The sequence below is a fragment of the Citrus sinensis genome, chromosome 3 (genome assembly GCF_022201045.2).
Source record: "Citrus sinensis cultivar Valencia sweet orange chromosome 3, DVS_A1.0, whole genome shotgun sequence".
NCBI classification, from domain to species: domain Eukaryota; kingdom Viridiplantae; phylum Streptophyta; class Magnoliopsida; order Sapindales; family Rutaceae; genus Citrus; species Citrus sinensis.
Window position 1 is genome coordinate 33,789,030 of NC_068558.1, and position 13,376 is coordinate 33,802,405.

General features: G+C 32.7%; 1 pseudogene across 1 annotated transcript; it reads left to right on the forward strand.

Annotated features, from left to right (window-relative positions):
• The first annotated feature begins 7,837 nt into the window (after positions 1 to 7,837).
• LOC102616394 (probable glutamyl endopeptidase, chloroplastic) lies at positions 7,838 to 12,079 on the forward strand (annotated as a pseudogene). Its single transcript, XR_370714.4, has 10 exons — positions 7,838 to 8,005; positions 8,188 to 9,175; positions 9,288 to 9,416; positions 9,572 to 9,871; positions 9,949 to 10,407; positions 10,518 to 10,583; positions 10,885 to 10,945; positions 11,036 to 11,185; positions 11,284 to 11,421; positions 11,611 to 12,079. The product of XR_370714.4 is annotated as a probable glutamyl endopeptidase, chloroplastic (transcript).
• The last annotated feature ends 1,297 nt before the right edge of the window (positions 12,080 to 13,376 follow it).

Consider the following 13,376-nt stretch of genomic DNA (forward strand, 5'->3'; position numbering starts at 1 on the left):
AACTTATGGAACACTGCTATAAAATGAATCCCTAACCTATCTAAACTTATATACCTGCCAAAAACATATTTTCTATCTCAAGAAAAAAGGCTATAAAGTGGAATAGGGTAAGACACATTTTATAAAATTTAGTGAATGTAAAAAAAACTTAAAGCTCAAACTACTATGATCGAAGGTATAATTCTATCTTTAATTTAATTATATTAACAATTTAAACTTAACCAAAAATCTTCCATATCGAAAGATTTAGAGTTTAGTTATAATCCAAATCCTCCCCTAACCTAATCTTAATCAGCTCAAAGAGGATTAAGAGCAAGAGCATGGTCGGCGAACATTATCATTCCAGTTGTATCTTCTCTAATCATGAACACTAAACACTTGAGTGTTACAGTACAGCCGTCAAATCTCAAAACTAAATAGGCCCTTAAACTATTCTACAAGTCATCGTAGAAGCCCGCCATTTATACTCAATTGTGTTATCTGGAAAGAAATTAGGGGTGGACAAAAAAACCGTAGTGTTAAAAAAACCGAACCAAACCGACGGTTTTTTCTAATTCGGTTCGGTTTTATTTTTTAAAAAAACCGAATATACCGTTTGTAAAAAAAACCGAAATGTCGGTTCGGTATTCGGTTCACTTAGCTGAACCGAAAAATCGAACTGAAAAACCAAATTATTTTTTTATTTTATTCAAATCAAACATGTGTTATTTCTCTTTATAACATTATGATTATGTTTATATAGATGAAGTATTGGAGTTTGGTTATGTATTTTGAAATTTTAATATTTCATATTTTGGGAGTATCTTATTAATAGTTAGTAAGATATTAGTGATAAAATGTGTTTTGAATACTTTGTATTTATTGTTAATATTTGTAATAAAATTAGGATAAATTAATTGTTGAAAAAAATTATTACATTCATGAGGCCCAATGGGCTAAAAATTTAAAAATTCAAAATAGGCTCAATAGGCTCAGAACCGAAAAAACCGAACTGAACCGAACCGATCCGAAAAGAACCGTTTGAGTTCGGTTCTTATTAAGTTCGGTTCTTTTTATAAAATAACCGATTTAAATCGGTTCTACTTAATTTCGAACCGAACCGAACCGTGCCCACCCCTAAAAGAAATCCCGAGAGAGAGTGACTCATCAATCCAAACACCATTGGCCACAGACAAGCGGTGGCCGCCGGCCTTCTGTTGGACAAAAGGACGACGGCGAGTTTGGAAGCGAAGTTGTTAAGTTGGTGGCTGGATTTGGACTTGAGGAAGGAGAGCAGCTGGTCGAGTGTGGGGGCCCTTGCTTCCGACCCCGATTAGGTGCAGCAACCGGTCACTATAAGAAAATTGATATCTTAGTCATTTTATATTTTTTATGACACAAAATAAATTGTTAAACGGTAATCGAGGAAAGTGCATCATATTAAGCTCAAGCGACCAAAATTATTTTTGTCATATAAGATAATATGCTTTTGTGACTAAATTGTTTATCCCAAATTTAAATTAAACACATCATAAATGGTATTCAAAACAGTTATTTTAGATGTTCAAAAGTACAATCAGCGACATTATATTTTCATCAATATAGGTGATTTATAGCAACTAAAATGTTTGTTTATAGGATCTCGATTCTAAATGATAGAGACTGTTAAGCCAAGATCAGATTTAGTATCCAATCAAGAATCACCAGGACCTACTGAACTCTCTAACAATGACCTAGAAACTGGCTAATCGAATTCACACAAAAGAATCACCCAGAAACAGAAAGCTAAGAACAACAAATATAAGTGGTTCAGCTGGAGACAGCCTACATCCACTGAAGAACAGAGCAGCAGCTTTTATTCAATCACCAAGAACAAGTTACAAGTTTTGAGACGAAGTAACAAGCAACACCATACATGATTTCCCAACCCTAAGACTTATTTATACAAGCTTAAGGACCTTGGAGAAGATCCTCTGTTAGCCAGCTGTGTTATGGATTGTTAGCTAACAAACCCAGAATTCTCCCGCCTTTTGTAACCGTTACGAACAGCCTTGAGGACATGTGCTGATTTCTTCAAAGCAATAAGCCCCAAAACGACAGTCTCCAACGCCGTATAGAATAAGTAAAGCACGTGACATTCGTGTGCTTTACTTATTAGTTTGTAGATGACGACAAAGGCTTGTCATACAGGCTTGTATATTTATTACCTGACATGTCGTATACCAACATGACCTCAAATTGATATGACGGGTGTTCTTCTGGAAATCAATTTAAAGCTCATACTTTAACAGAGACGATAAAGTAGGTTTGTTTTAGTAAATGTTTATATGTGAAAAGAAAAAAGTTCAAACTTATAATATTTATAACAGAACGATCTCACTACTCTTATGTAAAAGAAAATTCTACCTAATTAATTTGTTAAACAGGACTCTAGTACACGTGTCGTCTTTCTACTTGGCTTTATTACTAAAGGGGAAAAAAACGCTAATAAAATGTTGAAAAAAATAATAAATATAAGTCTGATTTATCGTGTTTGCAAATTAACGGAGTAAACTAGGTCTGCTTTATTGTGTTTGCGATTAAGTGAGCGAACCAAACCTGACTCATAGTTGTTTTCGTTAACATTTTCTTCTGGTGCAAGAAACAGAATCCATACGTGTTATCTGAAAATTAACTCAATTCAAAATGATTAATGATGTGTTTGGACATTGCAGTGTGGTTGGGATGAACTATCATCAATTCATCATATTTCGATGGTGAGAGTATTCGTAAATTATTAAGGTTCATTTGGTAAATTCAAGATCCAGAATCTTTGCCATTGGAAACTACTTTAGCCTTTATCATGAACTTAGCTCAGTTTGTCTCCAATCCATCTCTCATTCACAATTTCACTTCACATGTGACTGTATTTGTCACATTAAATGGAATCAATAACCCTAATGATATGTCATGATCAGAATTGTATGATGGAGATCATTCTTAGTCAAACGTGTATGTATGTCTATATATGGGCGGATTAGCAATCCCCTAAAATATTTTTAGTTTTACATCCATAAATATCTATTAAATTTTAGATAAATCAATGAATGAAATTAATTAAAATTAAATATTTTCTCTCTCCCTTTAAATCGTTCTCCTTAATATTTTCTCTCTCCCTTTGCGGTGCACTTTCTTTCTCTCCCTCTCTTTTTCTCTCGCTTTTTTTATCTCTAATTTTTTTTCTCTTTCTCACAAAAAACTTTTTACTCTCTCCAAATTCAAATGGTCAAATCAAGACCACTATGGCAAAAATCATAGCCCTTGTATAAAATACAAAGATGGCAAGAATTGCAGACATATATTATGGAATAAAAAAAAATGGATGAATCTTCAAATTATTGTGTATTAGTATATTCATTTCAAGTCATTTACTATTTTGCATAAATTATGCTGTTGAGCTAAATTGAACAATGTTGGGTCCATTCGCTGACATATTATTGTCTATGAGTATATTCATTTCAAATGCTTCGGTTTCATCCCATAAACTGACAAAATTCGCCGGAAATGGTGAGTAAAATAACAAAGAAGTGATACTGAAAGGCTGTGGCTGGTTCTACAAAAGAAAGTACAAGCTCCATATAAATGAAGCTCTTTGAAAGAAAATGTTACTTTTCTTGTGATCCATACATGCAACCATAACGACGAAACGGGAGGGATCTTTTGTTGAATCCTTAATTAAGCCTTGGCTTGGTTATTGCACTCTCTCATGTATAGCCACTCCATTAATTAATATATGCATGGACATGGCTTCATACTCTTTTGCTTTAGAAAAAATTGTTATTGAATATATTGCATTTGATGACTACCGTTAGGTTCAGTCTAAATAGATTTCCCAAAATTTATTATAGAACTTTTGGAGTTAAATTTTTATGGGATTCTAGATATTCTTTTTCCCTAGGGAAATGGACATTTACACTCTTAAAATTTGAGAAAATAGTCACAAAAAACTCTCAAATTTTTAGAAAGGGATATCAAAATTTCTTTTTAACCATAATACCTTTTGGATAGAGTAATTAGAAAATTGACTTTAAATTTTTTTAATTAATACAAATTTAATATAAATAATATAATTTATCTAGTAGACTAATAATATTAAATTATTTTTAACATTTAAAATAATCTTAGAATTTTAAAGTATTATATTTATTTTAATAATATATTTGTATTTATTTATAAAGACTTTCGATTAAATATATTTTGCAATTAATAAATTTTTTTTACATAATATTCAAAATAATTTTAATTTTAATTTATTTGTTTTAATAATATGTTTCTATTTATTATTAAAAATTACTTTAATATAATAAAAATAGGTCTAATAGATTGTAAAATATAAAAGTATTTTGTACATATTAAAATTATTTTAATATGTATAATATTATTACATTTATTTTAATGCCATATTTCTATTTATTATAAAATTTTAGGGTCAATTTTTTTAGTTTTAGGAAGTTAAAAGATATTATGGTAAAAATAGAGTCTTGATGTCCCTTACTAAAAAGTTGTGGTTTTTATGACTATTGTTCCAAAACTTAGGAGTATAGGTGCCTTTTTTTTTTTCATTTTGCTTATTATAATTATTGATTGGTTGAAAGAAGAGTAGTACCTAAATTAATATATGGGTGGATGATTGTAGGTCCATCTAATAATTAGTAAAATCTTTTTGAAATAATATAACCGGTTTGGAGTTTGAATTCCATTCACATTAAGGGCGGGAGGAATTTAGTTTCATCTATTTAAGGGGCCGAGTATTAAGAGAATTAATTTACACGATTTTCAAAATCATTTATGATGAACCGTTTATCATATTTTGTTGTACTAGGTAAACGATAAATTTGGTTTTATTTGGTATAAATTCATTGATTGTGGTAGGTTACCCTAGTATGACTCCACTATGTTGAATTTATATTATACGGTGAGTTGTGTGTGTCTTAATATCATTTATTAAATATGTGTTTGAAATTAAGGTTAGACAGCTCTAACTTAAAAATTACAGCACCTTAATACAAAATAAGACCTAAGTTGATGATGGTGGGTAAACATATAAACATTATATGGGTGGCAACTAATCAACCTCAATTAACACGTAAATTATTGAATTCATGACATAAATAGCCTTTCGAATTAGGCTTTTTTTTTTAAAGTATATCTTTCAACAATTTAAATCAGAAAATAATCACATAAGTTAAGCTGACTATTGTCCCAATCATATATCAGGTTCTAATTTATCATTTTATCTAGAACCAATGTAGTTATTGAATGAGCTAAGAAATTACAAATTCTTTTTATATGCTAAATCTTAATATTTATCAATTTATCCATTATTCCGTCAAATCTCAAAAACAGCAAAAAAAAAATTCCACTATTTTTTTATTAAGGTAAAAATCAACTTCCTCGTTTTTTTTTTTAATTAATAGCGATCGGGCTCGAATATCTATATTTCAATTATTGGAGGTCGTCGTCAGTCGGGACCACATGATAGTGAAAGAAAAAGAATCAACCTTTATGAATTGGATGATTTGCCAACAGATTATTGAGTGCGGACGCAAATCGATACCCTATCAAATGAATTATTTGTTTATTTACATATTTATTTGGGTAAATGTTAGTTTACCCCTGATGATATGGTTATCTTCAACATATACCCTGACATTTTAGAAATTGCAAAGAAACCCCCAACTTTTGTTAAATTGACTGTTGACTTTAGTCTTTATACTATACAATTAAATAATAACGCAAAAACAAAATCTAATTAATAAACTAAACAAAAACAAAATCTAATTAATAAACTAAACAAAAGGCAAAAGAAAATGTCCATCACTCTCTATTATATATTTATATTCATCATCACATGCACGTCCATCATTATCATCAACATCCAAAATTTTGATAATTTCAAATTGAGATTTTTTTAAGGATTAAAATTTGATACAAATAGTAAATCAATTGAAAATTTTGTTTGTTGAAAGAGAGAGAAATAGAAAATACATAAGAGAAAAAATAAAAAATTTATTAATTTAATTATTTTAAATATTTTTATTTTTGAGTTATTAGTACGGATATTTTAATAATCAACATTGTTCAACTAATGTATTTAGTGGAATTTAAAAGAGAAGTTAAAGTATTCAATACATTGGGGTCATATTGAAGATAATAATATTATAAGGGGTAGCTTAAAATACATCACTATTAATCTGTGTTCGCGACGCTCCATGTACGCTTTGCGCCCACGCTGACAGTGTGTTGTGTGCTCTATATATATATATATATATATATATATATAATCTCCTTAAATTACATGCATATAATTTATAATCCTTTCACATAAATAGTGAGTGAACCCATATTATTTACTATTCATATTAAAGGGCTGTAACTTAACATTAGCTATATATATATATATATATATATATATATATATATTACAATCTTTTCGTTGTCTTGCTTTTTGAAAATCATCGCTTGCAGTAATTGTGCGGTCCTGCAACTATGCATTTGTTGCACCGTGTTCGGCAAGGGAAAAAGTGCCACGTGGAAAGAAAGGAATGGAATTTTAGTTCTAGGGTAAGGGTTAATTTCATATTATTAATCATCAGTTCACTCCTAACTTCAATGCAAGTCATCAATGCACGCCAAAACTTTTATCTTCACACGGGTCTATTTGAAATTAAAGTTAGACAGTTATCATTTAAAAAGTATAATATTAAAATACTTAATAAAAATTAATTATTGTAATTTAAAAAAGTGAAAAAATGTAATCGGCGAGGGAAAAAGTGTAATTTTGCTAAAAAATTAGCAAAATTAAGAGTAAAATTGATAAAAAGAAATTATTTTTTTGTGTAGCTTACTTTACATAATAATATTATAAAGTTCTTTAATATTAGCAAATGTGATCATTTATTTAATTTTGTCAACAAATTCTCCCATAGATAATTGATTTTATAAAAGAAAAAAATTTTAATTGACTTTTATATAATAAGAAATATGCTGATTGTGTAAGTGTAGTTTCGAAAATTAAGTTTACACAATGCATTAAGTATTAAGCATTATTATTAAGCCTAAATTTTTTTAAATTGCTAAAACTATTGTTAAGTTCTAACAATAATTAATTACTACTTATGTTACCAATTTAATTTCAAATGAGGGGTATTATGGCTTGTTAGTGCCAAACCTATTGGACAAATAAAAAAAAATTAATGGTTTGGGTGTGGGGACTAGAAGATATAATATATGAAAAATACGTATAAAAACTCAATGTTGAATTATTTTTTTATTGAGTACTAAATCAATAACTATTTGACAAGTAAAATATAAAAATAAAGTTAAAAATAAATTGCAGTAATAATTTAGTACTAAAAAAAACTCGTATAAGCAATGACTATTGAGTCACGGGTGCATGGACAATATTTGTCAAAACAATTAGGTATGAACAGATATTAACCACTCCAGTAATCGAAACCGTTAAATTCTTATCCACTGATCCAAGGGCTCAGAGTGCAGGAGACCCGCAATAATGATACTTACACGTGTCATTATTATAACGACAGTTATACATTTATTACCTGAGAATCCCAGGATTTGTCTATGGTGCAGCCTCTGTAACTAACATCTCCCACCATCCCACCGTCCTATTTTGTATTGTTTAATTTTTCTCTCCACATCCAACCACATCCAACGGTTGATGCTGCACTCTGTAACTTACAGATTCTGTAAGCTAGCAAAGCCCAGAATCTCCAAATCTGTTTGCGTTATCTGCAGTTTTGTCTTGTTGCGTTTTATCACACGGACCCACGTCCTTGCTGGCACGGTCGGCTGGCTACCATTTCACCATATTCTCAGCTCACCATGTTATTATATAAACAAGCGAATCAGTAGTCACTCACTCAACTCAAAGACTTTGTAAGAGAAAGAAAGAATAAAAAAGAAAAAGGAAAAACCCATAACTCTTCTGTTTCTGAATTGAAGAAAATGGGAACTGCTGGTGCAGGTACCTTTTTTTTGAATTTTTTTTTTTTGGCAGTATGAGTAAGGTTAAGCTTTTGTATATCTTTGCATGTAAGTTAATTTTGTTCGATTTTAATTAAATTAGAAAAGAAAGAAAGAAAATTAGTGATGTGGGTGAATTGAGTGAGTTGAATTTTCTCATGTGATGCTGTCTTGGTGATGCAGAGAGTGTACAGGAAAGTGGGTTTCAGCTTCCTGCACCGGAGCTGAGAGAAATAGTGGACGCTCCGGCACTTCCGTCGCTGTCGTTTTCGCCGCAAAGGGACAAAATCCTGTTCCTCAAACGGAGTTCTCTGCTTCCGCTGGTGGAGCTAGCTAGGCCGGAAGAAAAGTTGGCCAGTGCGAAAATCGATGTGAAATGCAATGCCAAGAGTAGAATGCCGTTCTTCACTGGTATTGGGATTCATCGGTTGTTGCCTGATGACAGCCTTGGCCCTGAGAAGGAGGTACACGGATACCCTGACGGTGCAAAGATCAATTTTGTCTCCTGGTCACCGGATGGTAAGCGCATAGCCTTTAGCGTCCGAGTTGATGAGGAGGACAACGTTAGCAGCTGTAAGCTTAGGGTTTGGATTGCTGATGCCGAAACTGGTGAAGCTAAGCCTTTGTTTGAATCGCCTGATATCTGTTTAAATGCGGTTTTTGGGAGTTTTGTTTGGGTGAACAACTCAACTTTGTTAATTTTCACCATCCCTTTATCACGCAGAGACCCACCAAAGAAAACTATGGTTCCCTTAGGCCCCAAGATACAATCTAATGAGCAGAAAAATATTATTATAAGTAGAATGACTGATAATTTGCTTAAGGATGAGTATGATGAGTCTTTGTTTGACTACTATACCACCGCACAACTTGTTTTGGGTTCTTTGGATGGTACGGCAAAAGATTTTGGGACTCCAGCTGTATATACGACAGTGGAACCATCCCCAGATCAGAAGTACGTTTTGATCACTTCAATTCATAGGCCATACTCTTATAAAGTACCTTGTGCAAGATTTTCGCAAAAGGTACAAGTGTGGACAACCGATGGGAAGCTTGTAAGAGAACTTTGTGATTTGCCGCCTGCCGAAGACATTCCGGTTTGTTACAATAGCGTCCGAGAAGGAATGCGATCAATTAGTTGGAGAGCAGATAAGCCATCAACATTGTACTGGTATGTAATTGTATTCGATATGTATGAATATCTATTAGCTATACTGACTGTACATTATGCATTGTGTGCATTGTGTAAATTCCTAACCATCAGATCCTGTTTGGGTTCTTAGGGTTGAGGCTCAGGACAGAGGTGATGCAAATGTAGAAGTTAGTCCACGTGATATAATTTATACACAGCCAGCAGAGCCTGCAGAAGGTGAAAAACCGGAAATCTTACACAAACTTGATTTGCGCTTCAGGTAACAATGTGTATATGTTCGGCTTTTTCAATAGAAAGATTCTCTGCATAAATATTTTAATCACCTACACAAGTTTTACACTTGCTTCACTGACATACTCATAGTTTTAACCAACAGTATTATTGTTGTTGTATGTGATATTGACATCATTGCAGAAGTGTTTCTTGGTGTGATGACTCACTGGCCCTAGTTAATGAAACTTGGTACAAAACCTCACAAACAAGAACCTGGCTCGTATGTCCTGGATCTAAAGACGTGGCTCCGCGCGTACTGTTTGATCGGGTATTCGAAAATGTGTACTCTGATCCTGGTTCACCCATGATGACAAGAACATCTACCGGGACTAATGTGATAGCAAAGATAAAAAAAGAAAATGACGAACAGATTTACATTTTGCTTAATGGAAGAGGTTTTACACCAGAAGGGAACATTCCCTTTCTTGATTTGTTTGACATGTAAGGGCTTTAAAATTTGTTTTTGTATTTCATTGTTTGCTCTCCTGTGCCCTACTAGCTAAACCAAAATCTACCAGAAATACAGGCAGCAAAGAACGAATATGGGAAAGCAACAAGGAAAAATATTTTGAGACTGCTGTTGCTTTAGTTTTTGGCCAGGGGGAAGAAGACATAAATCTTAATCAGTTGAAAATACTGACTTCCAAAGAGTCAAAAACTGAAATTACCCAGTATCATATCTTGAGCTGGCCACTGAAGAAATCTAGTCAGATTACAAACTTTCCTCACCCATATCCTACGTTGGCATCGTTACAGAAAGAGATGATCAAGTACCAGAGAAAGGATGGGGTTCCACTTACTGCAACATTATACTTGCCACCAGGCTATGATCAATCAAAAGATGGCCCTCTTCCATGTCTGTTCTGGGCTTACCCTGAAGATTATAAAAGCAAAGATGCTGCCGGACAAGTTCGTGGTTCTCCTAATGAATTTTCAGGCATGACTCCAACATCATCCCTTATTTTTCTGGCAAGGAGGTATCATTAATTCAACTTTCTTTGGTTTTCTGTTCCTTTCTCACAATTTTTTTTTAAAGTTTTACTTGAAGATGCAAGATCTGAGTTATAGTGAAATTATCATTCTGCAGGTTTGCTGTTTTAGCCGGACCTTCAATTCCTATTATTGGCGAAGGTGATAAGCTGCCAAATGATAGGTATTTGATGCTCTCATATTTGAATAGGGTTTGGTTATCATTCATACGGATGAAATAACTGTTTTGTAGTGCATTTGTCAAAAGTTGTGGTTAGAAACATGGCTATTTGTATTCCTTAATGATGATTGTCTGGTGCAAAGAAAATATGTGAAATTGTTACTTCTCCAGGGAGGAAAAAATTTAAATGTTGTAGAAATGTTAGAAACGAATCATTGCTGTATATCTCCTGGGCTGTCAATGATTCAACATGTTTTCTATTATATGCATTAAAGCTGCTCTGTTTAACTGGTTTACTGATTAGGTTTGTGGAGCAATTGGTTTCAAGTGCAGAGGCTGCTGTTGAAGAAGTTGTTCGACGTGGAGTAGGCCTTCCGATCCTCTATCTGAATACTACTGCTTTGGTCCTAACTTTAGGCTTTTAATTGAACTTTTCTGGTGCTGCAATTGTTCAGGTGGCTGATCCAAGCAGAATTGCTGTTGGAGGACACTCTTATGGAGCATTCATGACTGCTCACCTACTAGCACATGCCCCTCATCTTTTCTGTTGTGGAATTGCTCGTTCTGGATCTTATAACAAAACACTTACACCTTTTGGTTTTCAGGTAGTAATATGACCATGTTTACCAAAGTACTCTTCTATTTCTCCTTAGTTCTGTTTTAATCTGATACATTTATGACTTTCTAATTTTAACTGATGTAGACCGAGTTCAGAACACTGTGGGAGGCTACCAATGTTTATACTGAGATGAGCCCTATCACGCATGCAAATAAAATTAAGAAGCCAATTTTGATTATCCACGGAGAAGTTGACGATAAAGTTGGACTATTTCCCATGCAGGTCATTTGAAAGCTTTATCTTCTTCTTCTTTTTGTGAAACTAACAGTATCCTATTAACCAGTTAATAATCCAATATCTTCAGTAGGAATTCAAATAATCTCATCATTTGACGCCAATTATTTTGACCTGGAGAAAGCTTTTTAATGTTCATTATCTTGTAGCTTATTTTTGCATTTGCACGTGATGCAGGCAGAACGATTCTTCGATGCTCTAAAAGGCCATGGTGCTCTTTCTCGCCTAGTCCTACTCCCCTTTGAGCATCATGTCTATGCTGCACGTGAGAATGTCATGCATGTTATCTGGGAAACTGATAGATGGCTTCAGAAATACTGTCTCTCAAACACTTCTGATGGTAAGTGTGGAGCTTGAGACCTGTGAAGATTATGTTAGCCAAGGTGCCGCAGATTCTGGAATCAAAATAGTTGGTGCCAGTGGAGGCGGTAGTCCAGAGCTTTCATATTTATCAAGGTTGTCATCTTGTTAATGGATGTTTTCGTATGTCTTCCAATAGGGTACTATAATAAAATGGTCAGAGTGACCACTGATTCATGATCTATGTTCATGATATTTCTCTATGAATGATGCCCAGAAAAATAATTATTAATAAGTTGGTCTTCGCAATTTGTTGCACAATCTTGAAAATTTCCCATGTTCTACATCTACTTCTGGTTGGCTATTTAGTTATATATTAAGCTATTGTATAGATTAAATTTGCTATGCTTGTGTGCTGCAAATTGAAATTGAAACCTATGAACTGAAGTTACGGCACTGCACATGATATCCATGTGCTAGTTGGGAGCCAAAACTGAAGTCAGCTGGTTGTTACGACAGAGTTTAGTTGAAAGTTTGGTATAAATAAATACAGGGATGGTTTCTTGTATCTGAAAATCAGTTCTTTAGACCTGTATTGAAAGATTAGATCGAGGGTGGTGAGCAGTAGTAGCTTCTTTGTAAGGTTATCTTTGAAGCATTAAGAGGGATTGGGATTGAGGGACTGTAGAAAAAAAATTGTAATTATGAAATAAAAATTAATAGTATAAAATAAAATTTACAGTTGTTCAATTTTAATTTCAAACGTACCCTAAATCTTACCGTGCCGTATCTCAAGTGGTGAGTGAAATTTTCTTGGGAGTGTGAGCTCTTTCTGCTTTTCATGCGATCTATTCTTAATATTGTACTTTATATGAGAGAGGCGTATTATGCCAAGCCATGTGCCAGTTGATTAAATTATATGGTTATGCTATATTATATTATATGTCACATACAGTAACTCTTGAGTTGTCACCTAAAATTAGAAAATTCAGTTGTCACTTAGAATTAAAAAGTTACAGCCTGTGAAACAATTAATTTATTATAGAGGACAATTCATAGATTTACTATATGTAACATGGTTTAGTCCTAAATTATGACACTTAATACATTTATTTTGAAATGATTATAACATAAAAGGAATTAAAAAAATTAAAGACACCTGATATAATTTAATTTGGCAATCACAATTTGCATCAAATAAGCATAAATTAATTTCACAAGTTAGCCACTTCATTAAACTTTCTTATTTAATGTCCTCAGGAATAATAATAATAATCCAGTTGGTTTGCAAGAACATTTATAATTTAGGAAAATATCTATCCCATTTTAGACGTCCTTCACTTGGGGAAAAAATAAAATAAAATAAAATTTCACCTTATAATAGGAAGCCAAAAAAAAAAGTTTATCAAATTTATGTGAATATAATTGTAAATATGTATATTCTAGTGTTTATTATTTATGGAAAATATCCATCTCCTTCTCACTTTAAATAATAATAAAAAAAGAATCCTCAAAATTAAAAGAGAAATAGAAACAGAGAATTTTGTTTTTTAATTAAGTTTGTGTTACATAGTGTGAACCGGCCGCCATAATTTAGGTGGCACAATTGAAGTCAAGTTAGTTGTTTAAGTTTCTTCACCTCT